The 6901-nt window shown below is 34.3% G+C and overlaps 1 long non-coding RNA gene across 5 annotated transcripts; it reads right to left on the bottom strand.

The window, feature by feature from the left end:
• Positions 1-560: 560 nt before the first annotated feature.
• LOC113321610 lies at positions 561-6901 on the bottom strand. 5 transcript variants are annotated; one of them, XR_003346795.1, is made up of 15 exons: positions 6633-6901; positions 5956-6210; positions 5824-5884; positions 5639-5737; positions 5006-5103; positions 4306-4356; positions 3088-4218; positions 2847-2925; positions 2631-2749; positions 2382-2459; positions 1837-2044; positions 1633-1738; positions 1209-1274; positions 956-1079; positions 561-846 (listed from the first exon to the last, which is right to left on the bottom strand). It is a non-coding gene; the product is annotated as an uncharacterized LOC113321610 (long non-coding RNA). The 5 variants fall into 5 exon arrangements; XR_003346794.1 differs by having other exon boundaries at positions 2631-2730; XR_003346793.1 differs by having other exon boundaries at positions 2631-2925; positions 3088-3687; positions 3790-4218.

Below are 6901 nucleotides of genomic sequence, written 5' to 3'. Positions count from 1 at the left end.
TCTGAATAACAATATGAGAAGTTTTTGATATATTTATTTCATAAGCAGCGGATCATTTTTCAATCATTGGACACCTAAAAAGTTTCACATTCACAAGATAATAGAATACAACAAACCATTGTGAAAATTAAGAGTTATCCAGAACAAATACAAGCATGCATCCCCATCCATAGAAAACAGACACACTACACCAAATCAACGGTTTTAAAACATTTATATTTGTTGTTATGAATTTCAGAGACACATATAAGTGTCTCAAACTGTGCGTCAGGAATCGTTTGAGACTTATAAAGAGACACTTATAAGTGTCTCGTAATTAATTTAGGCGACACACAGCTGTGTCTCTTAAATTCGTTAGCGACACTTGATTAAAGCGACATATAATATGATTAAGAGACTGATACTGAAGTGTCTCATTATTTTACCACTTATAGATTTTTGTTTACTACTCTTATATGTGTCTCAAAATTTAATTAGCTTTTAGGAAAAAAAAACTAAATTTTCTACTGGGAACTCCCAGAATCAAAATTTCCACATGAATACAGGCACATATAGCCAGCAGTTCCATTTTCCATCAAATATGACAAAAGCATAATTCAATCAACTCTATTATCCAAAAATTACCAATCTCAGTCACAATTACATAAATACTTCACAAAAAACAGCTACTTCCAGTTGAGCATGTTTATTGAATAACAAGGTACTTCCTATAAACATGTTCAATCAATATCATGGGACTTCATCCACATTTTTTATTGGAGATTAAGAAACGAATCACCTACAACTTGTTCACTCAAATCCTATTATGCTTATCCAACTGTTTTCTTGATTTCCTTATAATGCCACCTGAGGGGAACGAAACATCTATAGGAGTCAGTTTACATACCATAGAAACAATACAAAAACAAGATGAGATCAGATGGACACAATTTCTAGACATAAGGAAGAGATATACCCTAACAGGAGCATCTTGTTTCGATCTTACCACAAGTACCAACCATGTCGGGAAACAAATTCTCCAGCTCTGCACCCTCTAAAATTCAGGATTGTGTCTACTTGATCTTTTTCTTTGGCCTCAACTACAGTTCAAACAAGCAAATGAACACACGAGTTTATTTGGGCAATATCATAAAGAATTTCAAAAACCCTACAGACCACAAATGGAAATATATCGCAAGATTTATTGAAAAAAGTATAAAAAGCAATACCCAGCTGTTGTTTTCACACTTCTTCTTCCTACAGTTACAACACGAGGACGACGAGGTGCATATCTTCTGCAACAAAATCACATTAATAGGAATTTCAAGATAACATCAATCCGAGACATACACATCAATGCAGCACATTGCTTTGAGCAAGTTCAATGCAAAAATAAAGGAAAACAAAAGTCTGAATTGTTAAGTTAAATTTCTGAATTGTAAAAGCACCACGTAAGTCCAATTACATAAATGCACAGCATAATGGTGGTTTCCAACTCATTCTCAGTCTTATAATGTTATACCTGCTATTTGAACTTCGATCAACCAATTCAAATTCTCAGATGTCTATTTCTCGCCTCTGTTATATAAGGTCTACCTATAACATGATTATCAACTCATTTACAGGGTACTAAGTGTGAAAGATTCAACTTACTTGCGTGAGATCATCTTGTCCTGGTTGTACTTCCTTTCTAAAGCCATCAAAAAAGATGGTTCAATAATCCTACCACGTGGCCTCAAAACAAGATGTAGAGTGGATTCTTCATTCACACAAAAACAAACAAATGCATATACATCAATAGTTTGAAAATTGAACAAGCTCAGATTAATAAAAACATGGAGGTTTTTCGAATTTCACCTTTCTAAATGTGTACGACAACCTTTAAGTTGTTCCTATTGGAAACTGTGGATCCCAGCTCATTCTCTTTATAAGGTTATACCTACGAGCCAAACTCATACCAATCAAATTCTCAGACAATCATAAGTTGATAATAAACTGATAATCATCTTGTGAAGAAGCTGTGTTGGTCATCATCAGTTGTTGGCTCACTTGAGCTAGGTGCAACCTGCAAAGAAAACAACTAAAAGAAATTAAAAAAACTAATTCAGGTACACCATCGGCCAGAAAACTAAGCAGCATATATCATATATAAAAAGTTAGCATAACTATCATAAATCAGTTCACTTAGTGTAAGAAGACTTTGGAATCTCAAGTCAGTTGCCCATGACTTGACAACAAAAGGAATTTAATAAGCAGTCCAGCAGTCACCCAAGTTAGACCTTGCACAAGACCATAGTGATATATGTTTATACGGAGAAATACAATAGAAGTAAAACATTAAAATACGATAAAACATGGGTCTAATGTCCTAACGAAGGTAATATCAAGTTCAGATTTCATACCTTCAATATATGAACTCCAAGGCTTTTATGAACGTATGAACACTTGATACACATATATATACTCCAGGGTTTAGAGATCTGATTCAAGCAATAGGTCCCAAGAGTAATAAAACTAGAAGATCCCAAAAAATTAACATAAACTTCACAATACAAGCTCTTAAACTTGGCATATGTTGAGGAAACTTATAACAAGAGCATTACAAACTTTACAAAGGAGACATAGTTATATATACAAGGATATTCAGATACCTGGTAAATGTGTCTCCTTGTTTTGGTGATAGGAAGAGGGTACTCAATCTCCCGACCTATTCTTCCAGTCTTTAGCAAAGCAGGATCAATATTTTCTATTCTGTTTGTTGCAAAAACGACTTTGACATCTCGTCAGGAACAAAAAACATCCAACTGGTTCAGCAGTTCTAACACGGATCTTTGAAACTCAGTTTCACCTCATGAATGCACACTTACCTATTGGAACATGTTATGAAACGGGTAAGAAAAACATTCACGCCCAAAAGTACTGCAGACCTTCATGACCACCAACCAGCTGAAGCCAAAAAACATACAAAGCTAAGTAACTATCACAATTTAATAAATCAATTAACTTAGAGTAAGAAGACTTTGGAATCTCGATCGTTGGAACATGAATCCTAAGAACTTGCACAACTAGAGAACCTAAAGAAAACTTCACAGTTGAGTAAAACTTCACCATCTCCATTTTCAAGAATTTAGACATCCAGCGTGGGCGAATGAGTTCATTTTTCTTTATTCCAATTCATGTATATCTGCAATCTCACAAGTACCCGATGCAGATAACAAATTTTCATTAACACTGCGATGATAAGAGAATGGAAAGTTTTATTATAAACTTGTTAGACATGTGTAATTCTATGAACCCACAATTTCACATGGGTTATGATTCATAGATAATTAAACATCCTCCTCTTCCGCCACTCTTTGATTCAATGCAGCTAAGTCCACACAACCTACAACATTCACATTGCCAGCAATATTGTCCACCTAGTTATCTCTCTGAAACATCTCTATTATCGCCCAATATTTGGTCCTTGAGAGAGCATCTCAGGGAGAGAAACTATTATAGGTGATAAGCATTTCACGGCTGCTTTTCGAACTATTTTCGCTTGCATCCTCACTGTAATTAAGTTGAAACAATTAACTACGATAACTTGAAGCATTTTTCAAGCAGTCGACTCGAGTTAAGGTTCTAATATCATAGATTAAAAGACTAGAAAAATACTCATCTTCTTCCTCCTCGTGACTCTCGTCATCAGTTAAACTTCTCTGCATCCTACAAATACGAGTATCATATATTAGAAATTAGGAAACATCCAATAAAGCTTAAGTAAATACAAAAAGAAAAATGATGCTTATATGTAAGTACACGTCGTACCTTCCAAGAAGCACATAACTGATTAAGGACATGAGTGGACCAATTATTTCACAGATTACATATCTACATCTAGAACTTGAATATCACCCATTCAAAATCTTCAATGCTTGCATCAAAACCAGATACCAAAACACTTAATAGACAATAAATACATGTTCAAGATCAACACCTCTATCAGATTCGTACTCATAACCCTTATTCTCTAAATTAAAAATCAAACATGTTATAACAAAAGGAAAAACTCACAGACCCATAGTGAGAAATCAAATCCATTCCACTTAAATGAAAATCAGTTCATAAAAACAAGAATCAAACACACAGAACTAGCAAAATATAGAGAGAAAAAATCAAACGAATAGGGTTAGAGTTATACCTGAATCTTCAAGGATTTGTAGTTGAATCTTACAAAATTTTCACTTCAATCTTCTTCTGCCGGTTTTAAACACAAAAATTAGAAATCAAATTTCTAGGGTTTACAAATCAAAGATAAATTTTGATTTCTCTAGTATTTCATACCTGAGTTTAGAGATCTTCTAGGGTTTTTACTTCTACAAATTGAATCTTCTTCTGAGAGTTTCAAGATATAAGTACAAGTTGATTTGGTTTACAAAATCAAAGATTTCGATTTGTAAAATAGGGTTTTTCATACCACTTTTTGGGTTTACAAAATCACAAATCAGTTGAAGACTTCTGGTTTAGTTTCTGGTTTTGGTTTGATTTCTGGTTTCTCTAGATTTCTCTCAATCGATTTCACTAATTTCTTTCTCTGGTTTCTTTTGAGCAGAGAAGGAAGAAAAGGCGAGAAAATAAAAAGAAAAAAGACAGAGAAGAAAGATTTAAAGAGTATTAGAAAATTGAGAGGGAAATAAATGTGAGAAAATTGGAAAGAGAGGGAATTTGGGGGGAAATTTTGGAGTTTTGGTGGGAAATAAAAATAATGATAGATTGACATATATAGTTATTAAAAGGTATTATAAAGTTACAAAATTTTAAGACACTGCTAAAAGTCTAAAATATATAAGACACTTATAAGAGTAGATGAATAATCAGAATTAAAGCAACTCATATTTTTAATTTGATACTCTTATATATGTGGAAGGACTAAAGACATGTATATGTGTCTCGAACTCAAAAATCAATATGTCTCAAAATGGGCCATATGGTGTAGTGATACTTGCATCAGAAAGTTGTCGCATTCAATTTAATGGAAAGATACCTAGAACGTTAACAACATATACTTTATCGGAGAAGAGCACTTTAAAGTCTGTCCAAAAGTTTGAGACCTGATCTGCGATATCATACTTCCCCTTTGACCTGCAAAAACAAGATACAGAGGTAAGAAACCAATAATAAATTATAGGTGAAACTAAGTTTCTATGATATTTCAAGCCATCACTAACTATAGTGAGTCAAGAGTTAGCTTCTTAGAACCTATTGTTCTTTCAACTTCGAGTCAACTGAAGTAGGAAAACCTTAGCCATCCATTGTAAAGATTCCTAATGTAACCATTTGTTCAGAGATGCAATGTTAACTGGTATACTGTAATAAGTAAATGTTCTAAAAGTAGATGTTATATACTTAACCATCAGCGACTATCTTCTTCTCTTTTGTGCTTAAAACCCCTGGTCCTGGAAAACTAACATCTAAGATGATTCATGAGCTCCTATCTTAAATCAAACTAAGATTTTGAACTTTACTATACACTCTTTTGTCACTGCTGTTTGGTCACATTCTATTGCAATTAATTTCAACCCTGTAAAGTATCACAACACATCAAATGAAATATAATTATTAAAGCATTGACTGCAAATTGAACAATTGATGAATACTAGTGGGATTATAAGCATACCCAGCCCATACACATTCCTTGTACCTCCACGATTGGATAAACTAGATCCTCCTCCTTGGCCCATACCCAGCCTACAAACTAGATCCACCTCAGTTGATCCTTGCACCCAGCCAAGCACACTTTAAGCAATTTACGAAAGCTGAAACCTACAGAACAATGAATTAAAGATACCAGGCTATGCTCACCATTTCCGTTGATCTGGCACCACACCATACAATTCAGTAATATAACCGGTCTCGATCCGTCCTGTTATATGCTTAAGTTTTCAAAAAGTATCGAAACAAAATAATTATACAGCCGTAATCTACTAGTATTACCTTCTAAAACCTTGTCAAGTTCTCTTGATCCTGATGTTATCTGAATGATCTCTTGCCTTTGTGCATGAAGCTGACCAGCACTAGTAAACCCAATTGAACCAGCTTTGTCGCTGCTTCAATGATCTTATCAATTTTAGCATCACTAATTCCTTTGATTATAAGTAATTCTTTCCGAGGAGATTATGCAACAGTTTCAACTCTGCATAGACCAGCATCTTTGAGCTTTTTTACATCAACTGAAGCTACCCCATCCCCCTTCAACAATAACATAAACAAAACAACACCAAATTAGTCACCCTCAGAAACCTTAATTTTTAAGAAAATCCCAAATTACTCAAAACCTAAAGAATCAGAAAGATACATTCTTTCTTTAAAATCCCCGAAATCGAAGAAAACCCTTCATTAAAAATCAAATCAAAGCCCTGATCTCGAAATCATACCGCGAAATTTTCATCAAAACCCTTAAAATCCGTAAAATACCCAAACCCAAGCACAAAACTTACACCACCCCAATGTCCAAAACATCAAGAAAATCCCCAAATTAGAAGGTACTAATTGAGAAAAAAAACTAAAACCCAGGGTGTAAATGATAATCAAGGATAAGAAAAGCACAAACTTCAAATGGAAAAATTATATAAAATCAATCTAGGGTTTCAGGGTGAAGCAAAGGAAATTACCTGAAGCTTTTCAACGTGGAAAGGGCCGGGAAGAATCTTTTCTTCTCCGATGTTTTCTTCAACCATGTTCTTTTGCTGCTCCATAACTCCAAAATCAAAAACCCCGACGAATCGAGGAGCGTCTACTGAAAGAGAAAAAACATAGAAATGGAGAGTCTCTGTGAGTGAGAAGTGCCAAAATCGGTTGGTTATAAAAGAGAAGAGAAAGCTTATCTATGGGTCTTCTTAGGGTTCTTCAGCTGCAGATCGAAGAAAAAAGAGAGGAGATG

This window comes from Papaver somniferum, chromosome 11, assembly GCF_003573695.1.
Source record: "Papaver somniferum cultivar HN1 chromosome 11, ASM357369v1, whole genome shotgun sequence".
NCBI classification, from domain to species: Eukaryota; Viridiplantae; Streptophyta; class Magnoliopsida; order Ranunculales; family Papaveraceae; genus Papaver; species Papaver somniferum.
This window is presented reverse-complemented; position numbering and strand designations above follow the sequence as displayed.